The sequence below is a fragment of the Molothrus ater genome, chromosome 4 (genome assembly GCF_012460135.2).
Source record: "Molothrus ater isolate BHLD 08-10-18 breed brown headed cowbird chromosome 4, BPBGC_Mater_1.1, whole genome shotgun sequence".
NCBI classification, from domain to species: domain Eukaryota; kingdom Metazoa; phylum Chordata; class Aves; order Passeriformes; family Icteridae; genus Molothrus; species Molothrus ater.
In genome coordinates this window covers 62838582-62854753 of record NC_050481.2, presented here as the reverse complement: position 1 = coordinate 62854753, position 16172 = coordinate 62838582, and positions in this window count along the sequence as shown.

The following is a 16172-nucleotide window of genomic DNA, read 5'->3' as shown; positions in this document are numbered from 1 at the left end:
GGCACTTGGTCTGCTCAGCCTGGAGAGGAGGAGCCTGAGGGGAGACTTCACTGCAGATAAAACTTCCTCAGGAGGATGCTCTGCAGTGGACTGGCAAAGAGATTTACATTAAGATGATTAGTTCTAGGAAAAAAAAAAAAGTTATTTCATTATAACAAGTACAATTTTTGCAGCATGTGCTTCTCAGCTTGTGAGAAGCTTCACTTTGTTCTCATTTAATTTCCAAAACGGGAGGTTTACGGTCTCTCTTTTGTCCAGATGGTGAAGTCACTGTAAACTGATTTTTGAGTTGCCATGAGCAGGATGAAAAAGATGTACTCACTACTGGTATGGAGGTGCCACACTTGCATCCTGAGCAGTATGTGGTCTCTTAAGATGCCTAAAAATTAAGGAGGATTTCAGTCTTTTCATCCCACAATGCCAAATGCTCATGATTTGGGTAGTGAATTTCTACTCTGATCCCAACAAACTTACAGGTGGTATTTTTTCTTGTCTGTGCCTAAAAATTAGATATGTTTCTCTTTTCATTTAGTGAACATGGTCATGTGTATCTCTTTGTAATAAAATTTAATGTAAGAGACTTTTATTATCAGATTTCATTTAGCTTTTGCAAAAATAGTAGGTTTTTTTAGCAAAACAGATATTAACAGCTACAAAATGCCTTGTCTTTTGTGTGTCTAAAACTACCATTACATATGGGATTGATCTCACTGAAAGAGTTAAAAAAAGCTTTATTAAATGATTACGAGAAATTTAAAGGTGACAGATCTTGCCAATTTTAAACTAGTTACAACAGTCAAAGTAATACCTTATTCAGAAGAAAAAAAATTATAGGCTCAGGACAGGATGAGTAAGATTGGCTGATGCATTTCTTTTGCCATGCAAGATCACATCACTTTTGACAGCTATAAAGAAACCATATATATCTGAATCATCTACTAGGAATATAAGCACCTGATCAGAAGAATGGACAGATGGATAGAAAAGAGAGCATTGAAATACTTCACAACTGATGTTAATTCAGTGTCCCTTCCTAGCATTCTGCTGTACACCCTGTGGAAAAACAGAGTCTCAGATAAGTGCCAAATCCCTTTGTGTTTTGGGAAGTTTCTTTGAAACACCAGCACTTTACAGGTTGTGTTGTGCTTTGAAGCAGGAGTGTTGATATCCCATCTGGACCTAATGCAAAAGTCTGAGATGATTTTTCTTGCTCTCTGGACTGGAACTGGAACTGTACACAACTACAAGCTGTGAAAAGAGGTTACTCATAAACTGTTCAGTTCATATATTTTAAATCCCTCTCTTGATCAAACCATAATAGCAACTTTATTGCATGTGAGAAATTTGCATTGCAAATGCCTATAACTGTAAGGCTAGGAGCCAGACCTCCAACCCTATCCTGTTCCTCCTCACCACACATTTGGCTTGTTCTTTAGATCTAATGAAATGTGCAAAATGAGCATGACACTTCTGCCCTTTGTTGATCTCCAGATTTTCATAAGCTTGAAAGGTCTCCAGGGCAGGAATGGTTTTTAACCATCCCCTAAGCTTTTTCTGAATATGTATAATTAGGTTTGCAAAGTTTCATGTGTTTTAAAGTCAGACCAGAGTTTGTAAGCTGATTTCCATTCAACTTTAACAAAACATTTCAGCTTTTGCATAGAGGAAAGCATAAAAAACCCCGTGAGATCAAAATGAAAATGAGTTTTAAAAACTATTAAAAATTGACTAAAATGAAACTTGCCTCCAGTGTGACCAATAGCTGCTGTCTATTTACCAGTGAGTTGGCTCAGCATGTGCATGCAGTTCGTGTGTCCATTTAAAGATATTTCATAGAAGCTGTTGGGCAGCTTTAGGCAGTGATTTCCAGGCATCTCCTGATGTTCATCTTTGCTCCATCCCTGGCTAGTCATCATCCTCTGGCCATGGCCTTGCTTTTCTTTGTTTTCCACGTTGTTTTGAATATCCCAACTGTGGCATTCACATTCTCTGAAGTAATCCCTTCGCCCAGGGATTTTCTCTTGGGAAGCTGAGAGGCCCCAGAGAAAAGGAAAACAATTCTTATCTCATTTGCTTCTCCTGTGTTGTGCTCATGTGGAATGTGTTTGGAGATTGTTTACCCACAGGTGATTGTTTCATTGGATTCTGGTGTGAGTTGTTTTCACTCTTTGGCCAATTGGGGCCAGGCTGTGTCGGGACTCTGGTGAGAGTCACAAGTTTTCATTATTATCTTTTTAACATTCAGTAGGTAATCTTTCTGTATTCTTTAGTATAGTATAGTATTCTTTAATATAATATAGTATAATAAAGTAATAAATTAGCCTTCTGATAAGATGGAGTCAGATGCATCATTCTTGCCTTCATCGGGGGTGCCCCTGCAAATACAATACCCAACCATCACCTTACTGAGAGCAAAATGTTTGTGATAGCCAGAAAAGCTTAGTGTGGGCTGTGATCCCTAGAGCCTCCCCAGGACTGGGAGAGTGCAGGGTTTTTGTCCATCAGTCGGTTCAGAGGAACTTTGGATCCTCTGCTTGTTCAGCCTGGATGTCCATGATGTGTTAGTGCCTCAGCTGAGCTAATCAGCAAGGCAGAGTGATGGGGTGAGGTGTTTATGCATGAACTGTGCTGGTTCTGCACTGCCCTGGTTATGCCCACACGGCCTGTGGTGCCAAACAGGGGAAATCCAGGGTCTGTTTTCATCCGTGCATGGAACATTTGCCACGTAAAGGAGATTTTCCACAAATGTCTTCAGATCTTGAGCTTCACTTTTCAGAGTTGTTATATTGGTCCCCTTTCTGAAGGCTAAACTTTGGCAAAGGCAACATATTGCTTTCTGATGAAGTGGAAGGCAGTTTCCCTCAAATCATGACTTTAGCTTAATTGCTTCTGAAAAATGACACAATGTGTTGTTATATCTTGCAAGATATTAAATGATGTGGAAAATCCATTAGAGATCCTGCTGAGATGTGGATAACATCCGAGGACCAAGTAAGTGGTTCTGTGTTTGCTAATTTCCAAACTTTGAGGCAAAAGCTTTAAATGCATTTGCATGTGTGGTGTATCAGATAGCACTACATTTTTATAGATAAATTAAGCAGGCTGAGACCTTTGTACCAAAGAATAATTCAAAACAAAATGAAAATTTTGCTGCCCTGTTCCTTGATCTGTTGTCTGAATTGGGGTCATTTAAACTGGCAGGCAAAAAGGTTATTGTGTATGCCCAGGCAGTATAAAATCAAGCTGAAAGTACAAAGGAAAGAACTTCAATATGTGAGTTTCCACCTGCTTCTTTCCCTTCTGGTAGAAGATGGTTTCTGGCAAGCACTAAGCTCCAGGTCTGAGAGAAATGACAGCTGTTAACTGAGAAAGCTTTTAACTTGCAGAAACAGGTATGGATGAAGGACTTAAAATGACAGTAAAAGCAAGAAGATAACTTTGCATTGACATGCAAAGGTTCATCAAAGGCTGCCTAGAGGATTTGGAGGCAAAATGTGCTTCTCAGAACCAAGGCAAGACCAAGCAGCACCTCATTTAAGTGCTGTGACAATTTCTTTTTGGCCAGGCTCTTGTGATCTTGCAAACTTTGCACAGCACCAGCTGAAAAGGGATCTCTATATCCAAGAGTAAAGCTCCTGCAGATGTGTGAGCACATTTGAAAATTCAGGCTGGTTGGGGACTGAGCTGCTATTGATGAGTGGGGTACCTTCTGCACTTCTCTTTTCTCCATTCTTCTGCACTTCTCTTTCTTTGAAAGGGAGATGAGCAAGGCTGTTTGCCAGGATAGAGGCTGGGTAGCCTGAACCTCTGCTTTTTAAATTGCTTGTTTTTTGCTTTGTTTGAAGTATTTCTTCCTTTTTGTTTTTTTTTTCCCCACTCCACTTTGTCTCCTGCTTTCCATGGCACTTATTCCATTGTGCATCCACCAAAACATCCCTCAAATTGTGCCTTGGGAATCCATGCTAAATAGGAGTATTTCTCTCTGGGGGGAGAAAGGAGGGAAGTAATGCCATGGAGGAAGATTTCAAAGTATATAATATGCATTCAGAATTTTTGAAGAATAAATGAAGAAATGAGTAAATTGTAATTAAGATACTGAAAAAACTTCAAATTATTTTTCACAAGGAAAGGGATAAGAAAAAGCGGCACAAACAAAATATGAAATTTAGCAGCAGTTCTGTCCTGTGTCCTCAGCACTTCTTAATTTTGTGCCTGATTTGGCAAGTAAAGACATAATGGGAAGATATTATGAGAAAAGTCACTATTAAGATGTCAACCATCGGTTTGGAGCTGTCTTCAGCTTTTTTTCCTATTGTTATTCCTCCCAGAAAAGCTGATCATAGCCTCTGCAGGTTATAGACTCAAAAGAAAGTGAATTAGCCTCTCAATTCTGAGGGTTGCCCAGGAAGAAGTTTCATTAAAGTAGGGAAACACTGATAAAAAGTGTCACTGTACGGGCACAATGAACTTCTGAGTCGGTCTCAGCCTGTTTTGAAGCAATAAAAATTTATCTGATTGCCTCAGCCTTGAGCACTGCATATTAATTTCCTCAGTTAGTTTTTCCTTCCTGTAATAATGCTGAATATGAAGGAGTCATTACACACCCAGCACCCAGGCAGCTCTTTGAGAAACTCCTCTGTAAGCAACAATTCTTAGTGGTGAAAACACTTGCAGGAGCCAATTTAAAAAGAAAATAAATTTGTTTTGTTTACCAACCCCTTGTTTATCTTTCCAGTATGCATCTTAGTGCAATCATTTTTGCTCAAATAGTTATTAACTTCCAAGTGAGAGGTCCCCTTAGGCAGCAAAGTGTTGTGTTATGTCCACTCTTTTATCTTTGTCATTGGTGATAGAGAAAAACTCAGGCTATATTCAAAATTTTTAATTTTTCACCCCATAAAATTTTGAAAAGTATGTTCAGACACACAGAGTTTGTCTTGCTTCTGGCAGGGAAACTAATGGGAAATATGCCTGGGAGGAATCAGAGATCTCTTGTTTCAGGCTTGGGGCCCAACACTGTAAATATGTTTTAGGTGCTCACTAAAATGAATTCTGAGGTGAATCTGAGCTGGTGTGACTGTCCAGGCTTCTGCTTCCAAAACCTGCCAACTTTGTGTTAGCTTTCTATTCCAAAATTATGATTTTTAGTTCTTGTGCAGTTGCTTTTTAAAATACTGTTCAGAAAATAATTTCTACTCAGTATAAAATAGTACTAATTTCAAAAATGGTAAAAAACAAACACCAATCTACCTTGCTAGAGAATGCAGTAACTGACAAGAAAGAAAGAATAAGTGAAGATACAATCATAGTGTTTTCAGTTTGTATTCTTTCTTCCAGGGATCATGAGCTCAGTGTATGACCTTCATGCCCATTAAAATTTAATGAAAACCAGGATGCTCAGCGATTTCTAAATCCTAGCTGCTTTTTCTTTTTTTCTTTTTGTTCTCTGGGTCTTGTGAAGTTGTTAGCTCTTGGCAACCTCGTGCCTGGCTGCTGTGACAAGCACTGTGATGTTGCCAGATAATTCATTCTGATCACAGAGGCAGGCAGAGCCCACGGGAAGATGGGGGGCACAGGGATGAGGAGCAGGGTCTGGTCTTGAGAGAGAAAGGAGCAAAGAAATTTAAAAGAGGTTGTCCCTGTTGCTCTTTGGAATAGTGGAAAAAAGCTAAGCCTGCCAGCTCTGGCTGCTGGGAGGCAGGAGCTGAGGGAGGCAGATCCAGAGGGAGACCATGGGAAAGCATCACATGCAGGCAGGAACGTGTCACAGAAAATAACTGGTGATGCCATGGCAGGCTGAGAGGTGCCTTTTCACCAGGGCATTTCCAATGGGGCTGCTAAATGGTAAATGAAGGTGCTAATTGGTTTTCCAAGAGCCAGCTGGGAAGCCACAGAGCAGCAAATGTGGCATCCTGAGTGCTTCACATGGTCCCCCACCAGAAGCCATGTGTGTATCTGTCACTCCAGGAGGGTTGCATATGCCAAATTCTCCCTGGAGTGGATACTTTCTCTTCTGAAATTTGATTAGGGAAGTTTGGCTCCTTCACCCCTGGATTTTATGGCAGGGTGGGTGATGCCTGACATCAGCTTTCTGGGTTGACAGGGCAGTCTGGGCTGTGTTTTAATCGTGGTTCCACCCCACCTTTAACTCCATCAAAACCACTGCCCAGCTGAGAACAGACAACTTTTAAGATAAAGACACAGACTGGAAGAAAAGCAAAGAATCCCTTAGTGATATTTCCTATGTGGAGAGGAGAAGCTGTCACATGGATCATGATCAATTAGCCATGAAGAGAAACATTTCAAGCCCTGAGATAACAGCAGTGTTCTGAACTGGGGAGTAGAGTAGTTCAACACTGCTCTGTATTTAATGACAGTGAATTTATTGCACAACTTTCTCCAGAGATTATAGAACAGATGTTCAGCCATAAATATCAGAAACAAACATCCTCAGAAATTAACAAAACAAGTACAGGTCTTGAAGGGATAGTTAAAAATAATGTAGTTTCCATCCAATATGTGCTTTATTTCTGCAGCTCCTTTCTTTCTGGCATTTTAATGGCTGCAGTGACTAGCAAGCAGAGCGACAGAAGGCAGCAACCACATCATGCTTCTGTTTTGGTGTCATGGCTAATAAAGCAGTGTTTGACACTGGGAAATTCAGTCTGAGTAAAAAACCTCTGCCTGCATCACCCTTCTCTTCCTTGCATTTTAGTTTCTGGGGATTTATAATATATCTCAATAGTATTTATACGTAAACTTCTTTAAAGAAGTACTTTTTTTTTCTTAAGGCAGAAAATTCTTTTGATTATTTGCATATAGGGGCTTACTGCTATAGCTGTTTGGTGGGCATGTTTCTAATCCTTTTTGATATAAAAGGTGCTTTTGGCAATTTTCCAGTGTTACTGTATCATACTATAAAGAGTACACTTAGCATTGGCTGCTTCCTTAGTTTCTGAGAAGCTGATTACTTCTCCCAGCCACATCAGAACCAAAATGCTTTATGAAATGCTAAGGGATTCTGTGTTCTCCAAGAAAAGCCTTTTTTTTTTTGTATACTGCGAAAAAATGTCAACATAAACTTATTTTTACATTCCTACCCCTTATGGATCCTAACAACACCATTCAGACTTTGTATTTCTCTGCTTCTATCAAAGGTGCTCATCTCCATCAACAGATCTGTTTTATTATCAAACATGCAGGTAGGTTCATAAAAATGGAGCAAAAGACACTAAAAGAAGATAGTACCATCTTCATGTTGAAGAATTGCTCCCTTTATTACCAGACACACTCAAAACCCCTGTACTTCCAGTAAGATTGGTCTGTATTTTGAGCACAAGGTGTGAGAGAATGTACAGGATTAAATGTTTCCCTGAGAGTATATGCCATTTTTCTGAAATAGGCTTCATGCAGGCAGGCCAGTGGAAAGGGTTTAGTGAACTTTGCCATACAAATCCACCAATACAGAGGCACAATCAGGGAGAGTCACGACATCACAGGTACTACACAGAAAGTCAGGAAGCACATATGGCATTGAACAAATCAAATTAACACTGGGTCTGACACCAGGAAAGTGTCAGATGCCACTGCATTCAATTTTGGAGGTGTTTTCAGTATCATTCCTTCCATACCTGGATACTGCTGAGATTTTTTTACTTTTTGAATGGACTCCAAACCTTATTTGGAGACTGCCTGGTTAGTGCTGTCACAATCAAGAACTGTAATCTTAATTTCTTGGATCTTGCAAATCTAAGTGATGCTTACAGAAAGCACACAAAGAGTGAATATTTCTCAAAAATATTCTTTTTCATTTATGAAAATGGAGTCATTCTTTAAACCCATGTAAACTTCAGATGTGGTTCACAGCTAAAATCTGTACAGGTGGCACATCCAATGCCTAAAGTGAGCCAGGATATGCTGGCAGACAAGGATGGGCCTTGAGAGTTTCCAGCATTTTCCAGAGAGGAAACAGAACAGGAAAGAGTGCAGGAGGATGGCAGAGAGTGCAGGAGGATTTCCAGATTGGTCCTTTGGATGCTTGTACCCCCACTTCAGAGTTTCAATTTCAACACTAGAAGCACACACTTGGAGGTTTCCTAGTCCTTGCAATTCATTATTGTAGGTGAAATCACTCAGCATTGTGGCCAGCCAAATGCACATTGCAGACATACAAAACCACCTGTGTGCAAGGCAGTATTAACAGCTTTTGCATGGAAACACAACTGGCTTTTTACAGAAAGAGGGCAAAGCTGTGTGTGCCCCTCTGTACCTGTGTAGGGGGGTAAGGGTGGGATGATTCCCACCAGGCTCAGTTCCCAGCTCCTACCAGACACAAAATCTCCTCTCCAGGACTCTCCTGCTGAGTGCAAATCCCAGTTAAAACCAGAGCACAAAGCCCCAGAGCAGTGCCCCACACTGGGGTCCGCTGAGGCTGCTGTTGTGACCCCAAATAAACTTTGCCTCTTGGCAGCACAGGCAGCAAACTTGGTGTGGGATCTGCAGAAGCCAGGTATGAAGTGTTAAAGGAGGCTCTATCTTGTTCAAACTCCCAATTAGAGAAATAATGACATTAAAGAAGTAATTTCTCTGAGCCATGCAGAACATCAGCAAGCACAGGGAAATAAAAATGAGTTATAGGCCCTGCCATGTGTTACAAAACAGGGGGGACTGAACATTGATGTTGGGTGATCCAAAGCTTGGGAGTCATGTGTCCTTTAGTCTTTCTTCTAGGACATTTATGTGAAGTTATAAGATGCAAAATACTTTTAGCAATATTTATAATTTAGATTTGGTGCTGCCATGACATGTTTGTATCTCCATAAGGCTGAACTTTCCCATCTCTGTTTGTGCACAAAGGCACTGCTGTTCTAGAATCTCTATTTGTGTTAACCAGTCCTGGCTGTGGTCAGACAAGATTAAAGAATCAAAGATTATAGGGAGAAATAATCTAATATTCAGTGCCATGCTCTGAAGAAGTGGGACCTCCTTAGGCCTGTGCTTTCCTCAGGAAAATGAAAAATCTAATATAGTTTGAGAGGATTTGCTAAGAGTTTAAACTGAGTTCTTGAATGTATGAGACAATTTGAGAGAAGCAGAGGTCAGTTCTTGTGGAGCAAATGGGAATGCTAGTGAGGAAGGATTGATGCAGCTGTCAGCCTCCAAAAACAGACAGGAGCACTCCCTGCCAGGGAAGCAATTTCTCAATGTGGTTATTGCAGTCACATAAAGAAAGTCTTCACTGAATTAAAACTCATTTTCAGGAGAGGTGTTAATTTAATTATTGATTTTATCTTTTGAAGACCCTACCTGTTCAATTTAAAAGCAACTCTTGTGCCTCCTGTCCTGCCCTGCCTGTTTCTTTGTGTTTTACCTTCACCATTTCTGATTGGTGCTTGCTATACATCCTCAGCTCTATTAAAGTTTGCTTTCTATCAGTCCCATTCCTGGGGGGAAACACAGGACTGGTTTCCTAAATTACAAACAGCTTCTGGTTTTAGATCTCTGTCCCCCCTTCCTGCACTGCAGCAGCCTGTGGGGGTCTCTGGGGATCAGCCTGGGCTGCTCCCTGTGCCTGCAATATCCAAGATCCTCCCTCCTGCTGCTGTCCAGCTTGGCTGGACTAAAGGTAGCACAAGAGTGCTTGCCTGGGCCGTTTTTACCCCTGAATTTGGGATGTAAACAGCCTGTGGACAGCAAAACACCAGCATGGGCCAACTCCCCCTCTTCCCTCCTGCAGGAACATGGGATCACCTCCCCCATCCACTGGGATCCACAATTCCTCCAAACTGGGGGCACCATTTGCTTCCAGAACTCATTTTGGCACCTCTAATGTTAAGACTCTTTCACTGAGAAGTCAGATTTCTGACTCTTTAGATTGGGTCACTATTTATTTTCATATGGTTTTTCATCATGTTGCTGGAATATTACTATTTCAGTTTTTAAGTCTCTGAAAAGCATTCTTCTAAAGGCAGTCATAATAAAAGGAGATGGTAAAAAATTGACTCTCTTGTCTTGTCCTTAATGATCTGGACCAGTTTTTCAGAGATATATTTGCTGTCTCCTCTGAAAATCTTTCAAGTGTTGTCAATTAGTGACCTCAATTCCCCTCCTTGACAAGAATCTCCCCTTTCAGGAGGTAACTGATCTGTGTCTAAGTTACTTTTATTTTCAAAGCTTTCCAGACACCTTTTAGAATGGTTTTTCTTACTCTAATTACCTTAGAGGAATCCTAGAGGATTTGCTTCTTTCCCAAGAGGCTGCTGTGAGATTCTCTTGAAGAATTTCATACACTATTATTTTTGATAGGCAGAATGGCAGCATTTGAGTGAAAATCTGTTAAGAAAATGAATTAAAACTGTGCTGGTTCATCTGAAGCAATAGGAAATTAAAGATAAGCAAAGGATGAATCAAACTAGTAAAACAAATACTTCACTCCAATTCCTTAAATTCAAAGAAAAAAATGTATTTTTCAGAATTATCGCTCTAAGGTCCTATACTGCCAAACAGGGATAAATACATAAACAAGTGCATGGAAATTTTTCTAACAAATTTTCGTATCAAATAATAAATGGGGGGTCCTGAAGGTGGCTCTTAGATGAAGATAACAAATTTTCATAATTCCTAGACCTTAGCTATATACTGCAGATTGACAATTGTGCTACTGCTGCTGATATACACACAATTTCCTTTGCTTTAGGGATATATTTTTAATTAAATGTTCCAGAATAATATGAAAAATAGATATGATTAAAAACTTGAAAATTTATACAATAAACTTAGTGGAGGTTTTGAAGGAGCTTGAAGCAGGAGTGTCCCCCCAAAAGCACTGGGAGCACCTTGTTTTTGAGCAGCACCAAACCAAGCCCTGCTCTTTCTACCTTTGGTCCTCCCCAGCAGGTACTGCAATTGTTCCTCTCCCCCATGAATCCTGGCAACATTAGAGATTAGCAAATGGAAAATTTAGTAAGCCCTGAGTTATTTTCTCTCCCGCCACTCTGAAGTTGATATATTCAGAGGTTTTAGTATCCTGATTTATGCCACTGTCAACAGCAGGTGTAGCTCACCTGAATTTATATTTTTAATATCTCCAAAAATAGGATGCTCCTGGCTTTTTCCCACCTATTTTTTTTTTCATTTACTTAATGAAAGATTGTAAAAGGCATCTTGTACCACATAATTCATAAGAAGTCTCAAAAAACAGTCCTGAGGCAGCACTAAACGGATTTTCTAGAGTCATTGGAGTGATTCCACCAATAGCTACAGTTTAACCTACTTATTTGATGTCTCTCTTTTGGACTGTGTTAATCTCCATTTAGTTCTTGTCTCTTTGTGCTATTTATTTCTAATATCATTTTTATAATATATGGAATTAAATCATATGATCATCACTTTAAATCAAATATAACTTGTTTGCAGTATCAGTCCAGGCCGTCTCCAAGAACCTATTTAAATGCAGAGGGAATTCAGCTATTCATAACATGTTTGCTTCCACAAGCAAATCCTGCCAAGCTGAAGAACTGTGAGTTAAGCCATATGGTTTTCATAAAACATGGTGACTTGAAATTTATTTCCACTTTACAAAACAGAAGTCCACGCCAAAGCACTGTGTGTGCAAAATTCAGCATCAGGAAAAAGCTGAGTGTAGGACTACTGGTCTCCTGCTGCTTGGGTTCAGCATTTCTGAGGCTCAATGCTAGTGGCAAGAAGAGAGAAACCAACAGCATAAAAGTTCCAAAAGAAAATTTTCTAACATGACTAGTGAATGTAGGTAAACACTTTTGAGAGTTTAAACCTGAGATGTGTTAAATGATTCCCAAAAAGCAGGTGTAAACCTTTTTGAAGCTGTCATTTTCTGAGAGCCTCAAGTAGTGGTATATTTTATATGTGCCTTAACTCAAAGAACCAGACCAGAAAGTGGTGCTTCAGTGAGCTACAAAGCAACCCAGCCAAAGGTGTGAAATGTTGCTTTTAGCATGAGTATGAAAAGAAACAATTTCTGTGTGTGACAGGCTTCAAAGCATCTGTTATGATGGACAGTCAGAAGTCCCTTATTGTCCTCTGTATTCAGGTGCTGGAACTGGATTTAGAGTTCTCAGTCTCAGTTGTCTGAATTATGAGACTCTCTAAGACTTCATGTTTGAAATTTACTGCTCTTTAATGTTTTGGCTGATCTGAATACAGAGTTTGAAGTACCTAAGTCTAGAAAAGGAATTACAAATATTTTGGTTTGGCTGTTTGTATTTAAGGCTGTTTTCTCCAGGTTTCTTTCTGCTGTATAGTCAGAAACTGAAATCTCTCTTATAAGACCTAAAATATTGGTAACCTGTTCTTATTTAATGAGGAATGATGAAAGCCTACAATCCCTCCCTGTTGTTTTTGGCCTCTTGAAAGGCTTGGCAATTTTTCCTTTGTTTATAGTGATCCTACTTGCAAAGCACTTACAAAGTCTCTTCCCTTTCTACATAACTAACACAAAAATTATCACATTTTAGATTTCTTGAATAAAATAAGTAAATTTGTGTATGCTGAAGCTGGTTGTAAAAATTGTGTTTCTGGAAGCAGTCTGGGTTATAATGTCTTATGTTTCATGGTGCACTGCGCCCTGTGAGGAGTTGAGCCTATGCCTAAGTTTGACTCTGTTGGGGATGAGGACAGTGGGTCAGAAGAAACATATACTGATCCAAAAAAAATTCTTGTGAATTTGGTCTGTAAAACAGACTGTCTAATTGATGCATACTGAAAATTAAATTATATAATGCCTTTGATGGTCTTAAAGAGAGAATACAGTTAATACATGTCTTCTAGGAAGGGTTGCAACCTCTGTAAACTGGGCTCTCAGCATAGCTGGAAATTTTTGTACTCTTTGTCAGCTCCCTACATGCAAAATTCAGGTCAGGGTTTAATTATCTAATACCTTGTAAGGCAATCGGACAATATAAGAATGAAAACTGTAGAAAATGTCACTGGAGCATTAATAATTCTCACTGCAAAAGGTATTTTAATAATAATATTTAACAATAGACCAAGCACAAGGTCACCCTGTGGGCAATGAGAGCAAAACAGAAGGCCAGAGAGCTGCTTGCCCAGCAGATCCCATCTCTCTGCTCAACTTTGAAAACAAAAAGTCCTATGGGCCCCAAAAGGGAAGATAAAAAAAACCAAAACAAAACAAATTTCTGCCAAGCAAATTAGTGTTTCTCAGGGAATTCCTGGTTTTCCACTACTTTTTCAGGGGTGTGAGAGGTGAGGAGATGCACACATGGTTCTGTGTGCCAGTAGCTTTCATTCCTGTGGTACAGTAAAAGTGATATTTTGTTGCTGAGCCATTGGTCAAGTTCAGACATTCTTAATGCACAAGTGCATCTTTGAAGGAGTTGTTTTTTTTTTTTGCATGGTGTTTTAAGGCTGTTCGAAGGTTTAAGTTGACAGGAGTTGAAATCAACTCTAAAGTGACTAATGGCAGCAAATGGCAGTGAAACTGCTGAATTGAAAGTGAGAATAATCTGCGCTCTCCTCAACACCTTCCTTTGCCAAACTCATAATATTAACAGGGAATTTAACCCTGGATCTGGTTCTAGGCTGGCACATGAACAAGGTGTTTAACTCTAAGAATTAGACTTGGTATTGGGTAAATTTTACCCAATAGTTCGGTCACGTAAAACTTTCTTCAAAAGTATTGAAAACTGTAAATATTAACTTTTTATCTGTGCCTATCATGCCACATGACAACATAAACCCCCTTGGCAATATTTTGTATTTGATAGCTTTGACTTTTAGACTTTAAAGCTTCTTATACTTTCAACCAGAATTTCTGACTTTGCCATAAAATGAAAGGTTGTTTTTTTTTTTTTAATAGCTAGTGACAATGTTTTCTGTTATTATCTTTTAGGAACTACAATTCCATGATAGTATAGCTGTTAATTTTTATAATTTTTACTCTTACCCCCAAATTTATTTTCTTGCAGTTTATTTGGTGTGTATATATATATACATATATATAAATTTTTTTTTTTTTTTAATACCAAGCTTTGATATACATCTTTTGAGTGGACTATACAGATTTCTGATAGCTCACATGCAGGCATCACATTCTGCTTGACTGTAACTGGTGTGCTTCTTTGGACCTGAAAATTGTAAAATTGCAAATACAAAGTTGGTGTTTCCATTTGTTGATCAGCCTGAACTGGAATTGGAGGGCTGGCCTCAATGTCATTTTGCATCCTTCCTTTCCTCAATAGATTAGAAGTTATTTTTTCCTTTGCTATCTCAACAATTTGTTACCAAAAGGAAGCTGAACTGCAACTCGATGCCACCTTCTTCGAAGGTTTTTGCTCCTAGTAAAAACTGGCTTCCTTCCAGTATGCATTATCTATGTATAGATTACGCTTGAGAGTAAACTTCAAACTACTGTTTGCTGCTGCTTCACAGGAAGGAGCTCTCTCCCTGCAAAATAATTCACTATCTGCAGCACAGCATCCTTAGATCACAAAAATAACCTGGAGACTTTTAAAGTGGCCTGCAATGCAAAGCAACCAATAGCAGAGGTGCTGGTATGTTACCAAAAATGAAGCTGGAAAGATTAAGTGTTATTCATGCATTTCTGGAGATAAACTTCCCCCTCTTTTCACAGTCAGCAGAGCTCAGAGGAAATGGGTGAGCTCAGAGGAGATGATTGTTCCTCTGAGGATGTGTCTGACACTTGTATTAGCAGGGACAGAGAAAAGCAGATAAAAGAGGGGCCTTTTGCCCATTTTTTCCCTTTCTAGAGGATCCTGCCAGGTGAGCAGAAGGGGTGCTCTTCACACAAGCAAACAGGGGCCAAGCCAGCAAGAGCCAATGCTCAGGGTTTTGGCTGGAGTCCCCTGACATCCTGACATAGGTCATTCTGCAGAGGAAGCTGCTGAAGCTGCTCTTTGGCGTGAGTCAGTCATGGCTCTCTATTCACTGTCCTTGGGCACATTGTCCTGAAGCTCTCAGTGCTCCTGCTACCATGTGAATAAAGCAAACACCACCCTGTATGCTGGTTTGTGTGGGTTCTGCATGGTGACAAGCACCAGTGGTGCAAAGATCCAGTTCTGGTGCAAAACCATAAAGAAATGGAGCTTCAGTGACAATACATTGGTGAATGAGTTTATGCATCATCCATCCATCAATGGGACCTGTGACTGGCTGTTTAATTTGCTGGCCAATATTGACTGTAGAGGCCAAACACCTAAAAGACATGAAATTCCTAAAAGTTATGTAAAGGTCAGTCTTTGTGGAGGAAAGCATAACTATGGTTGTGCTGACAAGAACACTGCTGAATGTTTTCATCCCCATTAGACAGGGAAACACCTAACTTCATCTTCGACATCCAAATCCATGTAAAATTAACCTTCACACTGTTTACAGAGTGCCTAAGAAAAATTTATATTTTTAAATCAATCCCAGTAAATTCTGACCTTCCAGATGGTACTGAAATATTAGCAATATCAGGCTTGTCCTATATTTTCCCAGATCTTTGGAGTCTGTGTGTGTTTGCCTGGTGCCAAGGGGCGTGGAGCTGTGTCTGTGACAGCCTGTGCTGTGCAGGGCAGGCTCTGTGGTGGGAGTCAGTGAGCACCCACACCTCCATGGATGCACTCTGCTGCTGCACTGCCTGGTGATTCAGCTGCACTGTTTGCTCCATTCTTTATACATCTCCTGTCAATGCAAATCCTTCACAGCTCTGCGGACTTCTAATCCCATTGTTTGTGATTCAGCCTTGCTACGAAGAGGAACTTTCCAAGCCCCTAAGAACTAACTGTGATAAAAGCCTAAATACTGTGAAACAAAAAGACATTATCAAATGGGTTGATTTTATTTTATTCAAGGAATTTCTCTCTGTATAATCCCCATGTGTAGTATTCTTCATGTTGTGTGGAAAGAAAAGAATTCCATATTCATTTAGGTCACTTCAAACACAGTTCTTCTCCCCTGTATGTAATGAATATTTTTCATTTTACCCTGTGCAGTTTTGCATCTGCTCCTGGTATAGGACAACCAGACTGGACTGGCCAAATTAATCCTGGCAGAGGATAAGCTTGAAGGAAGTGCTTGCCTCAAAGAAAGATCATGAAAACAACTTCAAGAAGCACTTGTTGCCTGCTACTCCTCCACTGGACAAGACATATTAGAAATGTTGTAAAACAAGT